The following is a 26,425-nucleotide window of genomic DNA, read 5'->3' on the forward strand; positions in this document are numbered from 1 at the left end:
GAGCTGCTGAGTTTCTCCAGCGATTTCTGTTTTTGTTTCTGATTTCCAGCATTCGCAGTACTTTTTTTGTTGTTGTTGTCAAAGGTAATTTGTCAATCCTGAGGATGTAGTTATTTAAATCCCAAATTCCTTCCTTTCTTCCTTCAAGGTGGTAGGAATTCTTGACTGAGAATTGTCAATGCAGATCTGAAAAATGATTTTACAAGGAAATTATATGGAAAGGAAGTCTGCTGAAGAGTATGGAGTGCAAAACAAGGATTAGACTACTTTTTAAAGTTTGCTGACTGGGTGTGAGGACACTAGGAAGTCCAGTATTTATTACATATTCTGAATTGCCCTTGAGAAGATAAAAACATAGAAAATAGGAGCAGGAGTAGGCCATTCGGCCCTTCAAGTCTGCTCCGCCATTCAATACGATCATGGCTGATCATCCAGTATCCTGTTCCTGCTTCCTCCCCATAACCTTTGATCCCTTTAGCTCTAAGAATTATATCTAACTCCTTCTTGAAAAGATTCAATGTTTTGGCATCAATTGCTTTCTGTGACAGAGAGTTCCGTTGAGTCACCACTCTCTGGGTGAAGAAATTTGTCCTCATCTCCGTCCCAAATGGCTTATCCTGTGTCCTTAAACTGTGACTCCTGGATCTGAATTCTCCACTCATCGGGGATGTCCTTCCTGCATTTACACTGTCTAGTTCTGTTAGAAGTTTAGAAGTTTCTATGAAATCCTCTCCTTGTTCTTCTGAACTGCTGTGAATATAGTTCTAACTGACCCAATCTCTCTGGTGGTGGTGAACTGCCTTCTTGAGATACTGCGGTCCATGTGATGTAGGTAGAGCCACACTGCGTGTTATTTTCTGTAGGTTTGATTGAAGGAATGGGCTTCTTAGGTCACTTCAGAACATAAGAGTCAACCACGTTGTTCTGGGTCTAGATTTAAGAGTAGGTCTGACTGACTCAGAAGGGCATATTTCCACCACTGTAGGTCGTCAGTGGATGTGTTGTTGACAATCTAGTTATCAAACTCAAGATGTCAGAAGAGAGCCTGTCTGTAATCTCAAAGGCTACCCAGCAGCCAATTAACCCTGGGAGCAGCATTAGTTGGTTGGAGATGGGTTTATGACTCTCAGGAGAAAGTCGCATGTTGTAGGTAAGACGTAGGCCAGTCAGGTGATCATGCCCTTCTGCATTTCAACAGTGCCACCAGGAACAGTGGCTACTGTTGGGACAACACGCAGTTCCATCACACCGACAGATCCATGTTAGGCTGGAGGAGGGTTGACATTTCGAGCATACGTTCTTCATCAGGAATGTGCTCTTCATATAATTCCTGATGAACAGCTTAAGCTCAAAACATTGAATCTCCTGCTCCTCAGATGTTGCCTGACCGGCTGTGCTTTCTCAGTACCACACTTTTTGACTCTGATCTCCAGCATCTGTAGTCCTCACTTTTCTCCACGTTAGGGCTGGGTCATGTTTGAGGGGTAGGTGGGAAATGGACAATTGTTGGGCCCTGGTGTGGGGCCTGAAGGTGTGAGGGGACAGGATTCAAGAGGCTGGGGTGGGCGTTTATGATGGGTTTGAAAGCCAGGAAGGAACTTTGGCAGTTATCTCCATTTTTAAAAATACCTCTTATTTTTATTCATTCATGAGATGAGGGTGTTGCTGGCTAGGCCAGCATTTATTGCCCATCCCTAATTGCCTGAAGGGTAATTAAGAAGCAACCACATTGCCGTGGTTCTGTAATCACATGTATGCCAGATCAGATGAGGGTGGCAGATTTTCTTCCTTGAAAGACATTCCTGAACCAAATTGGTTTATACGACATGTTCACACTGTCACCATTGCACTAACTTCTTGATCTAGTTTTTTTTAAGATTGAAGTCAAATTTAACCATCTGCCTTGGTGAGATTAGAACCCATGTCCCAAAAATATTAGTCTGGTGTTCTGCATGGCTAGTCGTGTGACATTACCACCATTCCCACTAGCTCCCTATTTGGCCCAGGGAGACTCTCCCAACCCAACACTAGCCCAGGCAGCTAAAGGCATGGATCTTTCCAACAGGAATGAGGTCCTTAATGGCTGTATAAGAGCCTCAAAAGGCCCATGGCTGGGCAAGCCACAGAATGTCTCCCCCATTCCCCATTTTATTGTGATGGGGGCAGGGTCGGGTTGTTATGTGGTGGACACAGAACCTGCTGACCTTTATGAGCCCATTCCCCATCATGCTTAGTGAGGTAAGCACATAATGTGGCCCCATAGCTGGTTTTGCTTTCTAACAGGACTAACCAATTTAACAAAAACATTAAGGTGTTAATTAAGTCAATAGGAGTTGATGGAAATAAAATGCACTCTAAGCAGTATTTGAATACATGCCAAGAAGCTAAAAGAAAACATCATAGAGAACATTAAGGACCTTGGATGCATGATTGTTGTACGATAAATGAATTGATCCACAAATTTTCAGAAAGAGACAGTATAAGCAATTGATGGTCCACAGAGATAGACCGTAAGTCTTAAAAGGCAGCATATACGTACAAACAGGGAGGCAGATCTTAGGATACAAAAAAAGATCAAATTTATCATTAGGCTAGGTTTAAGCAAAGTCACTCTGAATGACAAGAGCCAGTCACAGGTAGGAATCCTGCAGTGAGTAACTTACCTCCCCAAAGCCTGTCCATCATCTACAAGACACAAGTCAGGATTGTAATGGAATACTCCCCACTTGTGCCTGGATGGTGCAGCCCCAACAACACTCAAGAAGCTTGACACCGACCAGGACATAGGCAAAAGTGAGGACTGCAGATGCTGGAGATCAGAGTCAAGATTAGAGTGGTGCTGGAAAAGCACATCAGGTCAGGCAGCATCCAAGGAACAACCCTTCGTGATGAAGAGCTTTTGCCCGAAACGTCGATTTTCCTGCTCCTCAGATGCTGCCTGACCTGCTGTGCTTTTCCAGCACCACTCTAATCTTGATTACCATCTAGGACATAACAATCCCTTGATTGGCACTACTTTGACAAACATCCACTCCTCTCACCACGGATGCTCAGTAGTAGCAGTATATGCTGTCTTGAAGACACCCCTGCAGGAATTCACCAAAGATCCTGAGACAGCACCTTCCAAACCCATGACCACTTTCAGCTAGAAGGTCAAGGACAGCAGATATTTGCAAAAACCAGCATCTGCAAGTTCCACTCCAAGTCACTCACCGTCCTAACTTGGAAATATATCGCCACTCCTTCAGTGTTGCCGGGTCACAATCCTCCAACCCCCACCCTTAAGGGCATTGTGGATCTACTTACATCATGTGAATTACAATGGTTCCTGAAGGCAGTTCACCACCAGCTTCACAAGGGCAACTAGGGACTTTTTTTTTAGATTAGATTAGATTACTTACAGTGTGGAAACAGGCCCTTCGGCCCAACAAGTCCACACCGCCCCGCCGAAGCGCAACCCACCCATACCCGTACATCTACCCCTTACCTACACTACGGGCAATTTAGGATGGTCAATTCACCTGACCTACACATCTTTGGACTGTGGGAGGAAACCTGAGCACCCGGAGTAAACCCACGCAGACACGGGGAGAATGTGCAAACTCCACACAGTCAGTCGCCTGAGGCAGGAATTGAACCCAGGTCTCTGGCGCTGTGAGGCAGCAGTGCTAACCACTGTGCCACCGTGCCGCCCACAATAAATGGGCAATAAATACTGGCCAGTCAGTGATACCCATGGCCCATGAAAAAAAACTGGAATATGGGTGTGGTTCTATTTGTGTCTTACTTATTTGAATATCTAAAAAGGGTTTTTAATGTGGATTTAAACATATTGCATGAACCTAAATTTGACCAACTGCTTTGGTGGGATTGGAACCATGTTCCAAAAATATTAGCTGAAAAATGTGTTGCTGGAAAAGCACAGCATCCAAGGAGCAGGAGAATCGACGTTTCGGGAATGAAGAAGAGCAGGATTCTCCTGCTCCTTGGATGCTGCCTGACCTGCTGCGCTTTTCCAGCAACACATTTTTCAGCTCTGATCTCCAGCATCTGCAGTCCTCACTTTCTGCCCAAAAGTATTAACCTGGTTCTCTGCATTACTAGTTGTGTGACATTCCCACTATTCCAGGGAGACTGTCCCAACCCGACACTAGCCCAGGCAGTATAGTTTTCTCTCATTATTAAGGGAATACATCATCAAACATTTACTTTTCTTGGACTGGTCACTACCTGTATAAGCTGGGTGCTGTGATTTCTTAGAAGAAGTTAAGGACTGCAAATGCTGGAGATCAGAGTTAAAAAGCGTAGCGCTGGAAAGGATGCTGCCTGACTCTGCTCTGGTTTCTTCCCACAGTCCAGAGAAGTGCAGGCCAGGTGGATTGACCATGGTAACTGCAGGGTGATGTGGATAGAGTAGGGTCTAAGGTCTGGGTGGGATGCTCTTTAGAGGGACAGGCCCAATGGCTGAGTGGGGCCTTTCTGCACTGTAGGGATGCTATGATTATGAGTACCATAACTGTCTTTTTAGTACCATGTATTCTGTGATACTATATTCATTATTATAAAGTTAAAACTCACACAACACCAGGTTATAATCCAACAGGTTTAAGTGGAAGCACACTAGCTTTCGGAGCGACACTCCTTCATCACTATCACCTGACGAAGGAGTGTCGCTCCGAAAGCTAGTGTGCTTCCAGTTAAACCTGTTGGACTATAACCCGGTGTTGTGTGATTTTTAACTTTGTACACTCCAGTCCAACACCGGCGTCTCCAAATCGTGTTCATTATTACAGGGTCGTAGTACCTGTGGTGGCTCAGTGGTCAGCACTGTTGCCTCACAATACCAGCAACCCAGGTTTGATTCCCTGCTCAGGCGACTGTCTGTGTGGAGTTTGCACATTCTCCCCGTGTCTGCATGGGTCACCTCTGAGTGCTCTGGTTCCTCCCACTGTCCAAAGATACGCAGGTTAGGCAGACTGGCCATGACAAATTGTCCATGGATGGGCAGGCTATATGAATTAGCCATGGAAAATGCAGGGATGGGCTGGATTTGGGTGGGATGCTGTTCAGAGGGTTGGTGTGGACTTAATGGGGTGAATGGCCTGCTACCACACTGTAGGGATCCTGTGATTTCGTCTGCACCACAAAAAATACACAAAATCCACACTAGGGCCCACTTTCCAGCACAAGGCCATTACCTTGCACATGATAACATTTCAAATGATCAATTATTTTTTAAAGATTGTGAGATTTCTGGCCTCAAATTCTCTCCTCAGCAGTGCATTCCACATCCCTACCACCCTCTGAGTGAATGAAGATTTCCCCTGTAGCAGTCCCCTTAAACCTTCTGCCTTTCACATTAAGAGGCTCCCCAACCCCCTTGTTCTTGACCCACCGACTAAGGGAAACAGCTGCTTCTTATCCACCCTTCACAAGGTCCTTCTCTATCCTGTAATGTAATTTGGAATTAATTTTACAATTACTATCGATTAGCAATTACCAAAAACTTGTAGTCGCATGCTTATTTCCTCACAAGACCACATCCAGGCAACAATATCCTAGAATTCTTATGTGGGGACATTCGTAAACTTAAAAAAAGTAGTTGTGACTGCTATTATATGCTGGTAGATATTTCCTATTGTGGGATCATTTTACTGGCTTTAACATTCCTGGCCTGGGTGGGGGAGGGGGACATTTCATTGTGGGACCCAGTCTACAGCTGGTGAAACTGACTACGTCCCTCTAAAGATCTGCAAATCTTCCGAGTTGAGCTTTAATTTTATTTTTTTTTTCCTTTTTTTTCTCCCACACACTACCGCCTAACTGTGGTAGTGCTTATTTCCACCCCACACCCACGTTGTGTGTGTGCAGGTGTGACACACAGTGAGAGACACAAGGTGCACGAATCTTAATTCAATTTCCACCACCAGGAAGAAAAGAAACACCCAAGTGGCCAGTCACAAGTGTTGCCTCGAGTTGAGCTTTAAAGCTGACAATAAGTTTGACTGGGTAGGGTTGTTGAGCTGGAGGAGGGGTTGGTGTAATGATTGCAGAGCCATCCTGCCTCAGCCTCTGCTCTACTGGGAACGCACTGTCCTTTCCCACTCGTGGTCGGGTCTCAGAATGTTCCTAGGGAAGGTGGCGGAGGGTGGTGGAAGTGGGGGAGGGTCGCAGAATCCTGCCCAACCACACATTAACACATGGCATTAGATCTCCCGGAACGTGGGAAGCATTCCAGCAATGCCGTGATTGACCGTGTGGTGTGGTGCCCTCTGGAGGTGAAGTCACGCATTTCAGTTTTTGGCTTCATTGTCGGCATGATGTGTAAGGTGGGGGTAATGGAATCCTTTATGTTCAGATGGGTCTGCATAGTTTGCATATTCCCAAAAGCCGTTCAGTGCTAATGACTGCAATTTCAAAAATATTTGTTGAAGCTTCAGTAAAGCTAGGAAATTCCCTGTGAAATTCAGATCCTAGATTTTCAATTGGCCTCATGCAATCCCTCACATTTATTTTTCACTATTACCAAATCCAGAGCAGTTTTCTTACAGAGTGATATTAATTTGCACAAGTTTTTTCTTTGGTTCTGCTTTTAAGGGGGATACACACAGCAAGTACTTTACACAGAGGGTGGTATGTGCCTGGAACGCGTTGCCAGCAGAGATAGTAGAGGCAGGCATGGTAGATTCATTTAAGATGCGTTTGGACAGATGCATGAGTAGGGGAACAGAGGGCTACAGATGCTTAGCAATTGGACGACAGGTTTAGACAATGGATTTGGATTGGCTCAGGCTTGGAGGGCTGAAAGGCCTGTTCCTGGGCTGTAAATTTTCTTTGTTCTTTGTCCTTTTGTGATTAGGGAGAGGAAAGTATTGTGATAGTTGATTGATGTTGGGATGTAAGTGTATCTTGATACTGGGGTAAGGGCTAGATTGAGGTCATCTGCGATAGCCATCTAAATGCAGATGTTGAGGCAATACTCAATGCAGCCTCCTTTAGAAAGAATACAACTTAGGTGATTTAAATGCTACTTGGATGCTATTTAAATGCAGCGGTGGGGGAGGGATTGGAAAAATGAGCTGAATTATTTTCATTCAGGTAATTTTTTTTAGGATCTGGAATGCTGGAAAGAAAATGAGCGTTGATCCAATGAACAAATTTAAATGAGAAACCTACAACCAGATGGAGAAAAAGTAGAGGATGCAACTAAGTATGACTTGCTGTCTTCAAATAGCTAAGCACAAGTGCAATGGGCTGGATGGTCTCCAGCACTGGATTTTGTCCCAGTGACAGTGAAGGAGCAGTTCCACACTAAGGTTATATGCTACCATAGGATCCCTATCGTGTAGAAGCAGGCCATTCAGGCCTTCCAAAGAACATCCTACCCAGATCCACACCCCTACCCTTTCTGCTAACCCACCTAGCCTGCAAATCCCTGGACACTATGAGCAATTTAGCATGGCCAATCCACCTAACCTGCACATCTTTGACCTCTGTGGGAGGAAACCAGAGCAACCACACACAGACATTAGGAGAATGTGCAAACTCCACACAGTCGCCTGAGGGTGGAATCGAACCTGCGTCCCTGGCACTGTGAGGCAGCAGTGCTAACCACTGAGCCACCTCAATCCAGACACCATCCTGGAAAGCAGAAGAAATTATGGAAAAAGGCCACATATCTCTTGATATATTCCAGTGCATCAGCCTTTGATCCCGAGCCTCTTGCTTTGGTTGGATTGAGTGTATCTCAGTTGTGGGCAAGTAGAAGGGGTCGGGGTCATGGGTGAGCTAAAAATCTTTCTGGGAGTACAATCACCAAACACTGCCTGATTCTCTAACAGTATCTCGGTCAACATTTATTGCTCATCTGTAATTGCTCTCACAGTGTAAGGTTCATTATGCCATTCAGAGGACTGTTAAAAGTCAACACATAGCAATAGGTCTTACATCCTATGTTACAACTGTCCAAGCATATTTCCTTCCCTACGGGACATTAGTGAACCTGTTATGTGGTCAGAAGTCACATGTCACCAGCTTATAGTCCAACAGGCTTATTTGAAATCACAAGCTTTTGGAACACCGCTCCTTCACCTGGTGAAAGGGGCAGTGCTCTGAAGCTTGTGATTTCAAATAAACCCGTTGGACTATAACCTGGTCTTGTATGACTTCTGACTTTCTCTACTCGAGTCCAACACTGGCACCTCCACATCACTGTTATGTCACCATGAGAGTAGCTTTTTATTCTGGATTTTACTTCATTCGAACTTCCCCTGCTGACACTGTAACCCAGGTCTGCATACATTAGCCTCAGGCCCTGGGTTACTAGTCCATTGATGTTAACATTACATAAGTACCTCCTCATGCTCACCCACATTCACCTACAGGTACACTAATCAAGAAAGCACACCAACGCCTCTACTTCCTCAGCAGAATGGCACAGTAGCTCAGTGGTTAGCTCTGCTGCCTCACTACCAGGGTTTGATTCCAGCCTCGGGCAACTGTCTGTGTGGAGTTTGCACATTCTCCTCATGTCTGCTTGGGTTTTCTTTGAGTATTCTGGTTTCCTACCACAGACCAAAGATGTGCAGGTTAGGTGGATTGGCCATACAAAAATTGTCCATAGTGCCCAGGGATGTGCAGGCTAGGTGGATTAGCCATGGGAAATGCAGGATTACAGGGATAGGGTAGAGGGATGTGTCTGGTATGGGATAGTCTTCGGAGAGTTGGTGTGGACTCAATGGGCCAAATGGCCTTCTTTCACACTATAGGGATTCTATCATTCCAAGACTAAGGAAATTCAGCATGCCCACAATGACTCTTGCCAATTTTTATAGATGCACCATAGAAAGCATATTATCTGGATACATCACAGCTCAGTATGGCAACTGCTGTGCCCAAATTGAAGAAATTACAGAGAGTTCTGAACGCAGCTCAGTCCATGATGAAAACCAGTCTTTTACCCATTGACTTCGTCTATACTTCCCACTGCCTCAGGAAAGCAGCCAACATAATCAAACACCCCTCCAACCCCGGTTACACTCTCTTGCACTCTCTCCCATTGTGCACAAGATACAAAAGTTTGAAAACATGTATCAAGAACAGCTTCCTACCTGCTGTTATCAGACTTATGAACAGACCTCTTGTATATTAGAGTTGATCTTTCTCTGCACTTTTTCTGTAGCTGTAACATTATATTCTGCATTCTGTTCTGTTATCCTGATGTACTTAAGTAAGGTATGATTTATCAGGTTAGCACGCAAAACAATAGTTTTCACTGTATCTCGGTACATGTGACGATAATAAATCAAATCAAATCAAAACCTGATTGAACAAATGGTGACCACACAGCCCAATGAGTCTGTGTCAGCTCTTTGGAAAGGAGATCCAATATCACATAATCTGAGTCCTGGAGGAGTCTATACAACCCATTGTGTCCATGTTGACTCTTTGAAGAAAGCAAGCCATATTTAGCTGCATCCTCTGCTTTTTCTCTATTTGGTTATGTGTTCCTGATTTCAAGTTATTTGTAGAGTCAAATTCCATCACCTTTTCACGTAGAGCTTTCCAGATCCTAAAAACTCTTGGAATGAAAATGAGCTGATTTCATCGCCAATTGTATACTTAAACTTTATCTTCTTTCCCAGATCTTTCCTCACAGTACTGCATATTTTGGCAAACTGAAGGTTAGAAATAAATGTGAACACTGCGATGTCAGGAGTGTCAAAGATATATTTCTTGGCTGAGACAGACAGTGTTTGAGGAAGCTGGCATTGGGGGGAGGGGTTAGGAGTTGTGCTGGAGATCTTCCTGGAGAATGTTAGCAGACCATTATAGTCACTTACACCGGAATCTGACAGGAATATTCTATAGGGCCATTACAAATAGGAACAGGAGTAGGCTATTTGGCCTCTTGAACATGCTCCACCACTGAATAGGATCTTCGCTGATTCAACATTTCTCATATCCATTTTCCTGCTCTTTCCCCATAACTCTTGATTCCCTGATCGACTAAGAATCTATCTCAGCCTTAAATATACTCAAGGGCTCTGTCCCTACAGCTCTGTGGCAAGGAGTTCCAAAGATTCACAACCTTCTGAGAGAATAAATTCCTCCTCATCGCAGTCTTAAATTGGTGTCTCTTAATTCTAAGACTATGCCCTCTGGTCCTCGACAATCCCTTGAAGGGAAATATCCTCTCAGTGTTTACCCTGTCAAGCCCCTTGAGAATCTCGTATATTTCAATGATATCAATCACATTCTTCTAAACTCCAGTGAGTAGACCCAACCTGTTTAACCTTTGTTTATGAGATAATCCCTCCATACTTCTCTGAACTGCCTACAATTAAATAGTATCTTTCCTTAAAAATAGGGGCCAAAACTGTTCTCAGTTCTCCAAATGTGGTCTTATCAGCACCTTGTACAGTTGTAGTAAGACTTCCTTACTCGTTTACTCCAACCCTCTTGAAAGAAGATCTAGCATTCCATCAACCTTCAGATTACCTGCTGCACCTCAAAGCTAGATTTCTGAGTTTCGTGTCCCAAGTCCTTTTGTGTAGTAGCTTTCTGCAGTTTTTCTCTATTTAAATAATATTCTGTTCTTTTGATCTCCTTTCCAAAATCACCAACTTCACATTTTCCATTTGCCCACCTGCCCACGACCTGCCAGATAAAAAAAACCCCTCAAATCCTCTCTAAACCTCTTGTTCCTTACTTAAAACTTCATCCCCAGTCATTTATCCATTTGTTAAAGGGCATCATCATCATCATCATCATCATTGGCAGTCCCTCAGAGTGAATCAGTAGATGGCTGTACAGAACAATGCATTCCCAGATACTCCTCCTGCACTTTGATTAGGTTAGATTCCATACATTGTGGAAACAGGCCCTTTAGCCCAACAAGTCCACACCGACCCTCCTAAGAGTACCTTACCCAGACCCATTTCCTGCCGACTAATGTACCTAACACTATGGGGCAGTTTAGCATGGCAAATTCTCCTGACCTGCACATCCTTTGGACAGTGGGAGGAAACCAGAGCGCCCAGAGAAAACCCCACAGACATGGGGAGAATATGCAAACTCCACCCGAGGCTGGAATCGAATGGCCTTGGGCCAGTGGTTCCCAGGTGTTTGTGTGAATGCTGATCCCTCTCCATGACCCTCATAATGTTTTGTTTGCCTCAATCAGGTCTGCCCCTCAGCCATCTCTGCTCTAAGAAAAATAAGGAAAAAACTTAAAAGGGTTTACCAAGCTTTTGAAAGGCAACATGTGGGCGGCATGGTGGCACAGTGGTTAGCACTGCTGCCTCACAGTGCCAGAGATCCAGGTTCAATTCCCGCCTCAGGCAACTGTCTGTGTGGAGTTTGCACATTCTCCCCGTGTCTGCGTGGGTTTTCTCCAGGTGCTCCGGTTTCTTCCCACAGTCCAAAAATGTGCAGGTCAGGTGAATTGTTCATGCTAAATTGCCCATAGTGTTAGGTGAAGGGGTATGGGTGGGTTGCTCTTTGGAGGGTCGGTGTGGCCTTGTTGGGCCGATGGGCCTGTTTCCACAATGTAAGGGATCTAATCAAATGAAAGTTAAATGCATAACGTGAGCTGTGACTCACCTGTTAATCACTGAAGTGTCAAGTGACCTTGGAAAGGAGACAAGGAAAGACTGAAAAGTGATAAGGGACAAGACTTTAATAGGAATTACTTTTAAAACTCAGCTGTTCTGGCAGCATCTGTGGAGAGAAAGCAGAGTTAACGTTTCAGGTCAGGTGACCTTATAAACCCATCAGGCATAGGAGCAGAAATTTGACCATTGAGTATTCTCTGCCATTCAATTAAGTTTCTCAACCCCATTCTCCAGCTTTCTCCCTGTAACCCTTGATCCCGTTGACAATCAATCTATCTATCTTGTCTTAGGTGCAGTCAATGGTCTGGTCTCCACAGCCTTCTACGGCAGTGAATTCATAGACTCACATTCTCTGGCTGAAGAAGTTCCTTCTTATCTCATTCTAAAGGGTCTTCCCTTTACTCTAAGGCTGTGCCCTTGGGTCCTTGACTCTCCTACTAGTGGAAACATCATCTCAACATCCATTCTGTCCAGGCCTTTCAGTATTCTGTAAGTTTCAATTAGATTCCCCTTCTAAACTCCATCAAGTCTCAACCCGGAGTTCTCAAACATTCCTCATCTGATAAGCTTTGCATTCCTGGGACCAGTCTCGTGAACCTCCTCTGAACTTGCTCCAAGGCCAGTCCATCCTTCCTGAGATATGGGGCCCAAAGCTGCACACAATACTCCAAATGTGGTCTGACCAGTGCCTTATAGACCCTCAGCAGTACATCTCTGCATTTATAGGAGAATGTGAGGGCTGCAGATGCTGGAGATCAGAGTTGAAAAGTGTGGCGCTGGAAAAGTCATAGCAGGTCAGGCAGCATCCGAGGAACAGGAGAGTTGATGTTTTTCAGCATGAGCTGTTCATCAGGAATGAGGTCCACTCCCCCAGGTCCACCCTCCAGGTCCACCCCCTCAGGCCCACACCCATCAGGCCCACACCCCCCAGCCCTCCCCTCAGGCCCACCCCCATCAGGCCCACACCCCCCAGCCCTCCCCTCAGGCCCACCCCCATCAGGCCCAGCCCCCCCAGGTCCACCTCCTCAGACCCCTCCCTCAGGGCCAACCCAAAGGTCCACCCACCCCAGGCCCAACCCCCCCCGCCCGGCCCATCCCCCAGGCCCACCCCCTCATGCCCACACCCTCAGGACCACTCCCTGAGGGCCACACCCCCAGGCCCACCCCCTCAGGGTCACCCCATCAGGGCCACTCCCTCAGAGCTACCCCCTCAGGTCCACCCCTTCAGGCATCAGAGCCACCCCCACATTCCCAATGAAGAGCTTATGCTTGAAACGTCGACCCTCCTGCTCCTCAGATGCTGCCTGACTGGCTGTGCTTTTCCAGCACCACACTCTTCGATCCCTCCTTTATATTCAAATCCTCTCAAAATAAATGCCAACCTTGCATTTGCCTTACTAGCTACTGACTCAACCTGAAAGTTTTCCTTGAGAGAATCCTGGAGACGAACTCTCAAGTCTCTTTGCACTTCAGATTTCTGAATTTTCTCCCCATTTAGAAAATAGTCCATGCCTCTATTCTTCCTCCCAAAGTGCATGACCTCACATTTTCCTTCTTCAGAACTGATGATGCAGAAGACTGAAGCTTTTTGCTTTCACTGCCAGACAAACTTGGTTTGGGAGAGATGGGGTCTGTATGCTGAGGCAACACTGTTCTAGAGTTCATTTCTGTTTTCCAGGACACCTGCATGTGTCAGAAAAACAGCAGGAATGTACTGTTGAGGCTATAGGAGACACTAGTCAGAAGGAATTTGGAATATTATGAGCAGTTTTGGGAGCTGCATTTAAGGAAAGATGTACTGGTCCTGGAGGGAGATCAAGTGGAGGATTACAAGAAAGATCCCGGGGATAAAGAGCTTGTCATAAGAGGAATAGTTGAGGACTCTGAGACTTATTCTTTGGAGTTGAGAAAGATGAGGGTGATTTCACTGAAACTTACAGAATACTGAGCGGCCTGGATACAGTGGGTGGTGGAGAAGATATTTCCAGCAGTAGGAGAGACTAGAACACAAGAGCACAGCCTCAAAGTGAAGGAGCAATCCTTTAGAACTGAGATGAGGAGAAATTTCTTCAGTCAGAGGGTGGAACTTTTTCTCATTCATTCACTTGTGGTATATGGGTGTCACCAGCATTGATAGCCCATCTCTATCTGCCCTTGAGAAGGAGGTGAGCTGCCTTCTTGAACCACTGCCGTCCACCTGCTGTGGGTTGACCCACAATGTCGTCAAGGAGGATTGTCCAGGATCTTGACCCAGCAACAGTGAACGAACGGCGATAAATTTCCAAGTCTGGATGATGAGTGACTTGGAGGGGAACTTTGTGGTGTTCCCATGTATCCGGTATCCTTGTTCTTCTGGATGGAAGTGGTCATGGCTTTGGAAGGTGCTGTCTCAGGATCTTTGGTGAATTTCTGCTGAGCATCTTGCAGATATTACACACTGCTGCTACCCAACATCAATGTGGAATGTGGAGTATTCAAACGGGCTGCTTTGTCCTGGACGGTGTCATGCTTAAGTGTTGTTGGAGCTTCACCCTTCCAGGTGAGTGGACGGGATGGGGGCAGTGTTCCATCACATTCCTGATTTGTATTTTGTGGATGATGGACAGACTTTGGGGAGTCAGTAGGTGAGGTACTTACCACTGTATTCCTCACCTCTGACTTGCTCTTGTAGCCACTATGTTCATATGGTGAGTCTAGTTGAATTTCTGATCAATGGTAGTCCCCAGAGCGTTGATAGTGGGGAATTTAGTGATGGTAACACCACTGAATGTCGAAGGGCTGTGGCTAGACTGTTTCTTATTGGAAATGGTAATTGCCTGGCATTTGTGTATTGCAAATTTTACTTAACACAGAAGGCTGTGAAGGCCAACGCTTTGAGTGTTTTTAAGACAGAGATAGATAGGTTCTTGATTAATCAGAGGATCAAAAATTGTGGGGAGAAGGCAGGAGAATGGGGTTGAGAAACCTATGAGCCATGATCAAATGGTGGAACAGACACAATGAGCCAAATGACCTAATGTAGGTAAAAACAAGGACTGCAGATGCTGGAATCCAGAGTCTAGATTAGAGTGGTGCTGGAAAAGCACAGCAGGTCAGGCAGCATCCGAGGAGCAGGAAAATCGACATTTTGGGCAAAAGCCCTTCATCAGGAATAGAGGCAGGGTGCCTGCAGAGTGGAGAGATAAATAAGAGGGGGGTGAGGTTGGGAAGAAAGTAGCATAGTGTACAATAGGTGAATGGGGGTGGGGATAGAGGTGATAGGTCAGAGAGGAGGATGGGGGAAGGTAGCAAAGAGTAGGACATGGTTGAAGACCTTCAGGGCAGAGGAGATGACCAGGGGGTTACAGTGGGAGAGAGACTCACTGAGATTCTTGCAGAGAGAGGAGGAAAACTTCTTCAAGGCAGGCATCCTTGCAAGAGGATTCGCAGTAGGGTTAAAATCAATGAGGTTAAAAAAACAAGGACTGCAGATGCTGGAAACCAGAGTCTAGGTTAGAGTAGTGCAGCATCGGAGGAGCAGGAAAATCGACATTTTGGGCAAAAGCCCTTCATCAGGAATAGAGGCAGGGTGAAGAATCTCAGTGAGTCCTCCCCCACTGCAACCCCCTGGTCATCTCCTATGCCCTGAAGGTCTTCAACCATGTCCTACTTTTTGTTACCTTCCCCCACCCTCCTCTCTGATCTACCACCACCATCCCCACCCCCATTCACCTATTGTACTCTATGCTACTTTCTCCAAACCCCCAACCCTCTCTCATTTACCTCTCCACCCTGGAGGCTCCCTGCCTCTATTCCTGAGGAAGGGCTTTTGCCTGAAATGTCGACTTTCCTGCTCCTCGGATGCTGCCTGACCTGCTGTGCTTTTCCAGCACCACATTAATCTATAGACAAATGGCGAATGCCCTAATTCTGCTCCTATATCTTATGGTCTATGATCAAAAACGAGAAGCCCTCCAAAGCTTGAAGTAAGCAATACTTTTACACCCCCTCCTGGGGAAGTAAGAAGAAACATTAAAGCAGGGCACCTTTAAAATCAGCAATGACCTCCATCTAGAGGGATGAGGACAGCGAAGCATTACCTGCAAGTTCCCCTCCATCAATTCACCATCCTGACTTAGAAATGTATCACAGTTCCTTCACTATCACTAGTTCAAAATCCTAGAACTAACGTCTTAACAGCTCTGTAAGGCTTATGGACTGCAGAGGTTCAAGAAGTGGATGTGCCAGTGTTGGACTGTGGTGGACAAAATTAAAAAGACAGTTCACCACCACCTTCACAAAAGCTTTAAATACTGCCTTAGTTCTGCTATTGATGAATAAAAATGCAAAGCAGGAATGAGGGTTTTGGCCTGATGTCTTGTGCCATGTCTGAACCAGCTGAAGGGAGTGCAGGAACAAGGATGTCTTGCTGCAATTATACTGGGCACTGGTGAAGTCTCACCTAAAATATCACATTCAATTTTGGTCTCCTTATCTGAGGAAGGATGCTCTTGCTAGAGAGGGAGGACAGCAAGGGTTTACCAGACGGATTTCTGGGCTGGCAGGACTGGCGGATGAGGTGAGACGGTTGGTCAGGATTATATTCACTGGATTCGATAATAATCTGAAGCGGTCTCATAGAAACCTCTAAAACTCTACAGGGCTAGACTGAATGGCTGCAGAAAGGAGGTTCCTGATGGTGGGGTAACCCAGAATCAGGCGGTCTTAGTTTAAGGCTAAGGGGTAAACCTTTTACGACTGACATGTGGAGAAATTTCTTCACTGGGAGAGTGATGAGCCAGTGAAAGAAAGTGGATGAGGCAAAAACATTGAGTTTTCAAGAAGGAGGTATATATAGCTGTTGTGGCTAAAGGGAATGGAGGGGGAAGGTGGATTGAGCTCGATGATCAGCCATGATCATATTGAAAGCGGAACAGGCTTAAAGGGTTGAATGGCCTACTCTTACCTCTATGTCTTATCATGGACCCGCAGTGATATATGGAACATAGTTTGGGAACAACTGTGAATGCCAAATGCAAGTCTTTAATCCACAGCCATAGCAACACTGCAAACTTTGTAGTCAGCCAAATGTACAAAATCTGCTTGTACTTGTGCGAATCCACACACACAAATCAATTTTCTGATGATCTAAGTGGAACCGTCTCAGTGATAATGAAACCAGTTTCTGCAGAATAATATTAGTTCCAGTGAAAGGTCGAGTTAGGCAACGTAATTTTCAACTGGGCCATGAGAGGGAGCTCTTGAATGGTGTCAGGAAGGGTGATTGAAGTGACGTAGCACCAGATTTTAAAAATCTTGTATGTAAATTCCAGTGATAACCATTTATTCAGCAGCCAACTTTGAAACACATTATGGGGTCAATGGACTCGTTTGGCCAGTGTATGAGTCATGAGAGTTAGCAGTAATGAGATATGACTTTCCGCCCAAGAAATGACTCAGTATCCATCCTGGCCATAACTCAACTGCTTTCTGAGCCTCTTGGCAGCTGCGGATTTGAAATGGTCCTTTGAGGTTGTGAATTGTGTAAAGTTCATGTATGTCACAATTGAAGCCCTGAGCAGTTTAACAGCATCTGTCAAAAATTTGGACAGTTGCAGGAGAACATCATGTCTCGGGCCTCCTCCTATTTCCTCTGGGCAGAATATCCAAATTCACTGTGGGGATTGGTTACACTGTAGGTGTGTCACGTACATTCAGATTCATATAGTCTGCCTGAGCTGTCCTACAGGGATTTCCCCAGTGCCCTGACTCTCGCAACTAAGTATCTGCACGTTCTCACTCTACTGTTTGTAGAATGTTGTTGGAATGAAACCGCCTGTCATGTTTCCCATACTACAACAAAGGTGACACTTACAGAGTACGCCATTGGCAGTACATCACATCCTGCAGTTGTGTGAAGTTCTGTAAGCTCCAGCCCCGAGATGGTGAGCACATCCAATTCTGGCCCCTTGCATGATCCTTATTTTAATCTCTTCACCACTCGAAAGCCCATATCTTAGGTTCTGGAGGGCTGCCCCAAAACTTTCACTTATAGAGTCATAGAGTCATAGAGATGTACAGCATGGAAACAGACCCTTCGGTCCAACCCATCCATGCCGACCAGATATCTCAACCCAATCTAGTCCCACCTGCCAGCACCCGGCCCATATCCCTCCAAACCCTTCCTATTCATATACCCATCCAGATGCCTCTTAAATGTTGCAATTGTACCAGCCTCCACCACATCCTCTGGCAACTCATTCCATACATATGCCACCCTCTGCGTGAAAAAGTTGCCCCTTAGGTCTCTTTTATATCTTTCCCCTCTCACCCTAAACCTATGCCCTCTAGTTCTGGACTCCCAGGGAAAAGACTTTGTCTATTAATCCCATCTATGCCCCTCATAATTTTGTAAACCTCTATAAGGTCACCCCTCAGCCTCCGACGGTCCAGGGAAAACAGCTCCAGCCTGTTCAGCCTCTCCCACTAGCTTGCCTTCGCTTTCTCCTTTAAAACACCCCAACCTCTTTGGACAAGCTTTTGGTCACCTGATCCAATAGCACATTATGTGATTTAGGGCAGGGTTTCTTAATTTCATCTAGGGAAGGAGATGGCCTAGTGGTATTATTGCTGGACTGTTAATCCAGAGAGAGGCGGAAGTGGGTACTGCAGGTGCTGGAATCAAAATCAGAGTATTGCTGGAATAGCTCAGCAAGTCAGGCAGCATCCAAGGAGCAGGAAAATCAATGGTTCGGGGAAAAGCCATTCCTGATGAAGGCTTTTGGATGCTGCCTGACCTGCTGTGCTTTTCCAGTAGCACTCTAATCTTCCAGTGTTTAACTCACTGCCACCTCTCTTCCAGGAATGCCTACCCTGAAGTACTGCTCTTCTCTCTGACAGGATTTTCATTTGTCTCTCTCCCCCTGTCCTCCTTCACTGCTTTCCTTTTCTCTCTCAGTGTTAGACAAGGTATTTACTAAGACTCGCTTCCATGGCCATATTTCCTTCCTCAGTGACTGTCTTCACCTCTGACTTACTCCACGTGGATTTCAACTCAAATTCCACCCTGCATGCAGCCTCCAGGATTACAGGTACTTGCACGATATACAATATTTTTCCAACTGCTGTTCTCGCCGCATCCTAAAAGCCACACTCAGGGCCATCCGCTGCCACATGAAAGCACTCGACACCTCTCTCCAGCAGTACCGACTTACTCTCTCTCAAAGCTGTCCTGGTCCACAGTTTCATTTCATCCTTCGTATTATTCGACGCCTTAACTCCAAGCTTTTCCTGTTTCCTGCAGATGTTAAGGAACGCAAGCTTCAACTTCTTATCCACACCCCTGCCCACCCTCCACCTTCCAACAGTCCCAATCCCTCAAACCCCATCTCTTCCAGCACCAGCCCTTGCCGTGTGTTCACCATACCCTCTGACCTTCCCCTCTCTGAGGCTGAGCCTGCTGTTCTCAGCAAAGGACTCAGCTTTGTACCCTTATGTCCCCACCTCAATGAATTCCGGGTTTGACATGATGCTAAGCTCTTTGTCCGTCGCCTTCGCCTTCGCCTTCGTGCTCACTTCTTTGGGCAAGAGCCCTCCCCCCGCTCCACAGATTCTTTCACATCCCTCCAACATTCCACCTCTAATTGGACACCCCCACCAGGACAATTTCCTGCCCTCGATCTTTTCCTTGACAATTATCGATGGGACATTGGCCGCCTTCATTTCTCTGCCCCTCTTACCCATTCCAATCTCTCTCCATCTGAACTTTCTGCCCTTCGCTCCCTTAGGTCCAACCCCATCCTTGTCATCAAACCTGCTGTCAAAGAAGATGCTGTTGTCGTCTGGCGTATTTACCACTATCTCGCAGAGGCTGAGCGCCAACTCTCAGATTCCTCCTCCTACCTCCCCCTGGAGCATGACCACACCACTGAGCATCAAACCATTGTCTTCAACACAGTGACTGATCTCATTTCCTCCAGATACCTCTCCCCCACAGAGATTCCAACCTGTCTCCCAAACCCGGACAGCCCGTTCCTACCTACTCCCCAAAATCCACAAGCAGGACTGTCCTGGCAGGCCTATTGTGTCAGCATGCTCCTGCCCCACTGAACTTGTTTCCTCCTACCTTGACTCCATCCTTACTCCTCTGGTTCACTCCCTCCCCACCTACATCAGGGATTCCTCTGATGCCATGCGATACATTGACAGCTTTCAATTTGCAGGCCCTAACCACCTTTTATTCACCATGGATGTGCAATCTCTTTACACCTCCATCCCACACCAAGACGACTTGAAAGCTCTTCACTTCTTTCTTGAAAAGAGGCCCAAACAATTTCCATCCACCACCTATCTCCTCCGCCTGGCTGAAGTTGTTCACTCTCTCAACAACATCTCCTTCAACTCATCCCACTTTCTCCAAATCAAAGGTGTAGCAATGGGTATCCACATGGGCCCTAGCTATGCCTGCCCTTTCATAGGGTATGTGGAACATCTCTTGTTCCAGGCCTACCCGGGTCCCTTCCCACAACTGCTTTATCAGTACTTCGATGACTATTTCGGTGCGGCTTCTATGCTCTCGTCCTGACCTGGAAAAATTCATAAACTTCGTTTCCAGTTTCCATCCCTCCATCACCTTCACCTGGTCCATCTCTGACACTTGCTTTCCTTTCCTTGACCTTTTTGTCTCCATTTCCAGCAATAGTCTATCCACTAATATCCATTACAAGCCCACTGACTCCCACAGCTATCTGGACTACAGCTTTTCTCGCCCTATGTCCTGTAAGGACTCTATCCCTTTCTCTCAGCTCCTTCGCCTCTACTGCATTTGTTCCGATGAGGCCACTTTCCAAAGTGATGCTCCTAATATGTGCTCCTTCTTCTCCAATCGTGGCTTCCCACTTGCAGTTGTTGACAGGGCTCTTGACAGCGTGCGGTCCATCTCCCGCGTCATGACCCTCACCCTCTCCCTCCCCTCCCAGAACAAGGATAGGGTCCCTCTTGTTCTCACCTTTCACCCCACCAGCCTTCACTTGCAAAGAATAATCCTCCGCCATTTTCGCCAACTCCAACACAACGCCACCACTAAACACATCTTCCCTTCCCTCCCCGTCTGCATTCCACAGAGATCGTTCGCTCCAGAACAACCTAGTCCCCTCCTCCATCACACCTAACACCTCTTCCATCACACATGGCACCTTCCCATGCAATCGCAGAAGGTGCAGCACCTGCCCCTTTACCTCTTCCATGCTCACCATCCAAGGCCCCAGACACTCATTTCAGATTAAACAGCGTTTCACTAGTACCTCTTTTAATTTGGTCTATTGATTCGTTGCTCCCAATGTGGTCTCCTCGATATCGGAGAGACAAAACGCCGACTGGATGATCATTTTGCTGAGCACCTTCGGTCTGTACGCAATCAGGTCCCGGACCTTCTGTGGCTTGCCACTTCAACACACAATCCTGCTCCCATGCCCACATGTCTGTCCTTGGCCTGCTGCACTGATCCAGTGAAGCTCAACGCAAACTGGAGGAACAGCATCTCATCTTCCGATTAGGCATGTTACAGCCTGCCGGTCTCAACATTGAATTCAACAACTTCAGATGATTATCCCATCTCGACCCCTCTGTTTTCATTCTGCTCCATAATTTCATTTCATTTATTTTATTTATCTTTTTAAATTGTTTTTTCACTTCTGTACCTCTTATTTCTTGATTGTCTCTCTTTCTCTCACTCCCCACTCTCTCATCACCCATTTCCTCTCCTCTTCCCCCTTTGCTACCCTTCTCCTCTGTTTTCCATTTTGCCTCTGCTTCACCCTTCCCCACCATCCCCCATATACTTTGTCACACAGCACTGGCTTCAGCCTTGGTCATTCACAGCTCCTAATCTCCCTGTAATCTCTCCATGCACTGTCATTATCACCTCTTTATTACTACCTTTGCTTAGAACATAGAACATAGAACATAGAACAATACAGCACAGCACAGGCCCTTCGGCCCACGATGTTGTGCCGAACTTCTAACCTAGATTAAGCACCCATCCATGTACCTATCCAAATGCCGCTTAAAGGTTGCCAATGATTCTGACTCTACCACTCCCATGGGCAGCGCATTCCATGCCCCCACCACTCTCTGGGTAAAGAACCCACCCCTCAAATCTCCCCTATACCTTCCACCCTTCACCTTAAATTTATGTCCCCTTGTAACACTCTGTTGTACCCGGGGAAAAAGTTTCTGACTGTCTACTCTATCTATTCCTCTGATCATCTTATAAACCTCTATCAAGTCACCCCTCATCCTTCGCCTTTCCAACGAGAAAAGGCCGAGAACTCTCAACCTATCCTCGTACGACCTACTCTCCATTCCAGGCAACATCCTGGTAAATCTTCTCTGCACCCTCTCCAAAGCTTCCACATCTTTCCTAAAGTGAGGCGACCAGAACTGCACACAGTACTCCAACTGTGGCCTAACCAAAGTCCTGTACAGCTGCAACATCACTTCACGACTCTTGAATTCAATCCCTCTGCTAATGAACGATAATACTACATAGGCCTTCTTACAAACTCTATCCACCTGAGTGGCAACCTTCAAAGATCTATGTACATAGACCCCAAGATCCCTCTGTTCCTCCACCTGACTAAGAACCCTACCATTAACCCTGTATTCCGCATTCTTATTTGTTCTTCCAAAATGGACAACCTCACACTTGGCAGGGTTGAACTCCATCTGCCACTCCTCAGCCCAGCTCTGCATCATATCTAAGTCCCTCTGCAGCCGACAACAGCCCTCCTCACTGTCCACAACTCCACCTATCTTCGTATCATCTGCAAATTTACTGACCCACCCTTCGACTCCCTCATCTAAGTCATTAATAAAAATTACAAACAGCAGAGGACCCAGAACTGATCCCTGCGGAACTCCACTTGTAACTGGGCTCCAGGCTGAATATTTACCATCTACCACCACTCTCTGCCTTCGACCGGTTAGCCAGTTTTCTATCCAATTGGCCAAATTTCCCTCTATCCCATGCCTCCTGACTTTCCGCATAAGCCTACCATGGGGAACCTTATCAAATGCCTTACTAAAATCCATGTACACTACATCCACTGCTCTACCCTCATCCACATGCTTGGTCACCTCCTCGAAGAATTCAATAAGACTTGTAAGGCAAGACCTACCCTTCACAAATCCGTGCTGGCTGTCCCTAATCAAGCAGTGTCTTTCCAGATACTCGTAAATCCTATCCCTCAGTACCCTTTCCATTACTTTGCCTACCACAGAAGTAAGACTAACTGGCTTGTAATTCCCGGGGTTATCCCTATTCCCTTTTTTGAACAGGGGCACAACATTCGCTACTCTCCAGTCCCCTGGTACCACCCCCGTTGCCAGTGAAGACGGGAAGATCATTTCCAACGGTACTGCAATTTCCTCTCTTGCTTCCCACATAATCCTAGAATATATCCCGTCAGGCCCGGGGGACTTGTCTATCCTCAAGTTTTTCAAAATGTCCAACACATCTTCCTTCCTAACAGGTATCTCTTCTAGCTTAACAGTCCGTTTCACACTCTCCTCTTCAACAATACGGTCCCTCTCGTTCATAAATACTGAAGAGAAGTACTTGTTCAAGACCTCTCCTATCTCTTCCGACTCAATACACAGTCTCCCACTACTGTCCTTGATCGGACCTACCCTCGTTCTCGTCATTCTCAGGTTTCTCACATACGCATAAAATGCCTTGGGGTTATCCTTGATCCTATCCGCCAAGGATTTTTCATGCCCTCTCTTAGCTCTCCTAATCCCTTTCTTCAGGTCCCTTCTGGCTATCCTGTATCCCTCCACTGCTCTGTCTGAACCTTGTTTCCTCAACCTTATGTAAGCCTCCTTCTTCCTCTTTACTAGACATTCAACCTCCCTCGTCAACCAAGGCTCCCTCACACGACCATTTCTTTCCTGCCTGATAGGTACATACATATCATGGACACGTCGTATCTGCTCTTTGAAAAAGTTCCACATTTCCACTACATCCTTCCCTGACAGCCTATGCTCCCAACGTATGCTCCTCAAATCCTGTCTCACAGCATCGTAATTTCCCTTCCCCCAGTTGTAAAATCTACCTTGTTGTGCGCACCTATCTCTCTCCATAACCAAGGTGAAAGTCACAGAATTGTGGTCACCATCACCAAAATGTTCACCCACTAACAAGCCCACCACTTGTCCCGGTTCATTACCGAGTACCAAATCCAATATGGCCTCCCCTCTGGTTGGACAATCTACATACTGCGTTAGAAAAGCTTCCTGGACACACTGCACAAACACCGCCCCATCCAATCTACTTGATCTAAAGAGCTTCCAATCAATATTTGGGAAGTTGAAGTCGCCCATGACTATGACCCTGTGGCTTCTGCACCTTTCAAAAATCTGTTTCCCAATCTGTTTCTCCACATCTCTGCTGCTATTGGGGGGCCTATAGTAAACACCCAACAAGGTGACTGCACCTTTCCTATTTCTGACTTCAGCCCATACTACCTCCAGAGGCAGATCCCCCTCAAACTTCCTTTCTGCAGCCGTTATACCATTTCTAATTAGCAATGCCACCCCCCCTCCTTTTTTACCACCCTCCCTAATCTTACTGAAACATCTGTAACCAGGAACCTCCAACAGCCATTCCTGTCCCTCATCTATCCACGTTTCCGTGATGGCCACAACATCGTAGTCCCAGGTACCGATCCATGCCTTAAGTTCACCCACCTTATTTCTGATACTCCTTGCGTTGAAGTATATGCACTTGAGCCCATCTCTGTGTCCGCAAGTAGTCCCTGTCAGTGCTACATTCTCCACAGCCTCCCTACAGTCTTGGGCATCCTGACACACAGCTAGCTTACTTGCTGGACTACAAGTCTGGATCCCAGCCCCCTGCCAAATTAGTTTAAACCCCCCCGAAGAGTGCTAGCAAACCTACCCCCCAGGATATTGGTGCCCTTCTGGTTTAGGTGCAACCCGTCCTGTTTGTACAGGTCCCACCTTCCCCAGAATGCAGTCCAATTGTCCAAATATCTGAAGCCCTCCCTCCTACACCATCCTTGCAGCCACGTGTTCAACTGCACTCTCTCCCTATTCTTTGCCTCACTGTCACGTGACACCGGCAACAACTCAGAGATGACGACTCTGTCCGTCCTAGCTTTTAGCTTCCAGCCTAACTCCTTGAGCTCTTGAATGACCTCCCCACCCCTCTTCCTACCTATGTCGTTGGTGCCAATGTGTACCACGACTTCTGGCTGCACACCCTCCCCCTTAAGGATTCTGAAGACACGGTCCAAGACGTCTCGGACCCTAGCACCCGGGAGGCAACAAACCATCCGAGAGTCTCGCCCATGTCCACAGAACTGCCTGTCCGTCCCTCTAACTAGAGAGTCCCCTATAACTAGCGCTCTCCTCCTCTCCCCCTTTCCCTTCTGAGTCTCAGAGCCACAGACCCCTTCACTGCAGCTTACACCTGCAAGGCTGTCCCCCCCAACAGTTTCCAAAGCTGTATACTTATTTTTTAGGGGAACGACCACAGGGGAACCCTGCACTGCCTGCTTCTTCCCCTTCCCACCTCTAACTGTTACCCAGCTACCTCTGTTCTCCGGCGTAACTATGTCCCTGTAGCTTCTATCGATCACCCTCTCAGCCTCTCGAATAATCCTCAGTTCATCCAACTCCAGTTCCAGTTCCCTAACTCGTTCGGTGAGGATCAGGATCTGACTGCATTTCCTGCAGACGAAGTCGGCAGGAGTATCGGTGGTCACCCCTACCTCAAACATCCTGCAGGAGGAACATTCCACCGCCTGCGCTGCCATGACTGTACACTTTGTCTCCAAAAACAAGAACACTGAGTCAATAACACTGAGTCACTTACCTGTGGACTTTAAAGTTAGGTTAGAGGAGGAGGGTGGGAGGGAGGCCCTACGAAAGTAGGACCTGGGGTCTAGAACACACCCACTCAAATACTAATTACTTACCTTCCCGCCCAGCTTCTGGAGCCATGACTCACCTTCTCTCAGCCTCGTATAAATACCTCCCTATTTCTCCCTTTTTTAAGCTTTGACAAAGGGTCAGTTAGTCTTGAAACATCATCTCTTTTCTCTCCTTACAGATGCTGCCAGACCTGCTAAGATTTTCCAGCATTTTCTCTTTTGGTTTCAGATTCCAGCATCCGCAGTAATTTGCTTTTAACCACTCTAATCTTGACTGTTAATCCAGAGATTTGGGTGATGTTCTGGGGACCTGGGGTCGAATCCTGCTACAGAATATGGTGGAATTTAAATTCAACAGAAATATGGAATTAAGGGTCTAATGATGACCAATCCATAATTGATTGTTGAGTAAAGCCCTTCTGGTTCATTAATGTCCTTTAGGGAAAGAAACTGCCATCCTTATCTGGACTCGCTTCCATGTGACTCCAGACACAGAAATGAAATTAAGGATGTAATAAGTGCTGGTTTAATGGTGCTCTCATCCTGTGAATGAATTTTTAAAAATCTAGAGTAGTTACACCCTATGGAGAGCTTGCAGACTGACATTAGTTCTCTAGTTCCAGCCTGCTGCCCCCTCATCCCAGGTTATTTTCTCACAGGTCAGGTTATTGGGGTACAGGTAGCAGGAGAAACTATGCTCTAATGAAACTAACTAATGAAAGGTCTATTATAACCTGCTGTCCCAGGACCGGCCATTTACGATGTTCCATTCAGCCTCCGGACTCAGTGGGACAGTGGGTTAACTATCTGGTCTCAGGCGTGGTGGAGGGGTATCAGTGCTTCTTGCCATCACCAGTCTGGCAGCAGTGTCAGACC

This window comes from Chiloscyllium punctatum, chromosome 6 (assembly GCF_047496795.1).
Source record: "Chiloscyllium punctatum isolate Juve2018m chromosome 6, sChiPun1.3, whole genome shotgun sequence".
In the NCBI taxonomy this organism is placed as follows: Eukaryota; Metazoa; Chordata; class Chondrichthyes; order Orectolobiformes; family Hemiscylliidae; genus Chiloscyllium; species Chiloscyllium punctatum.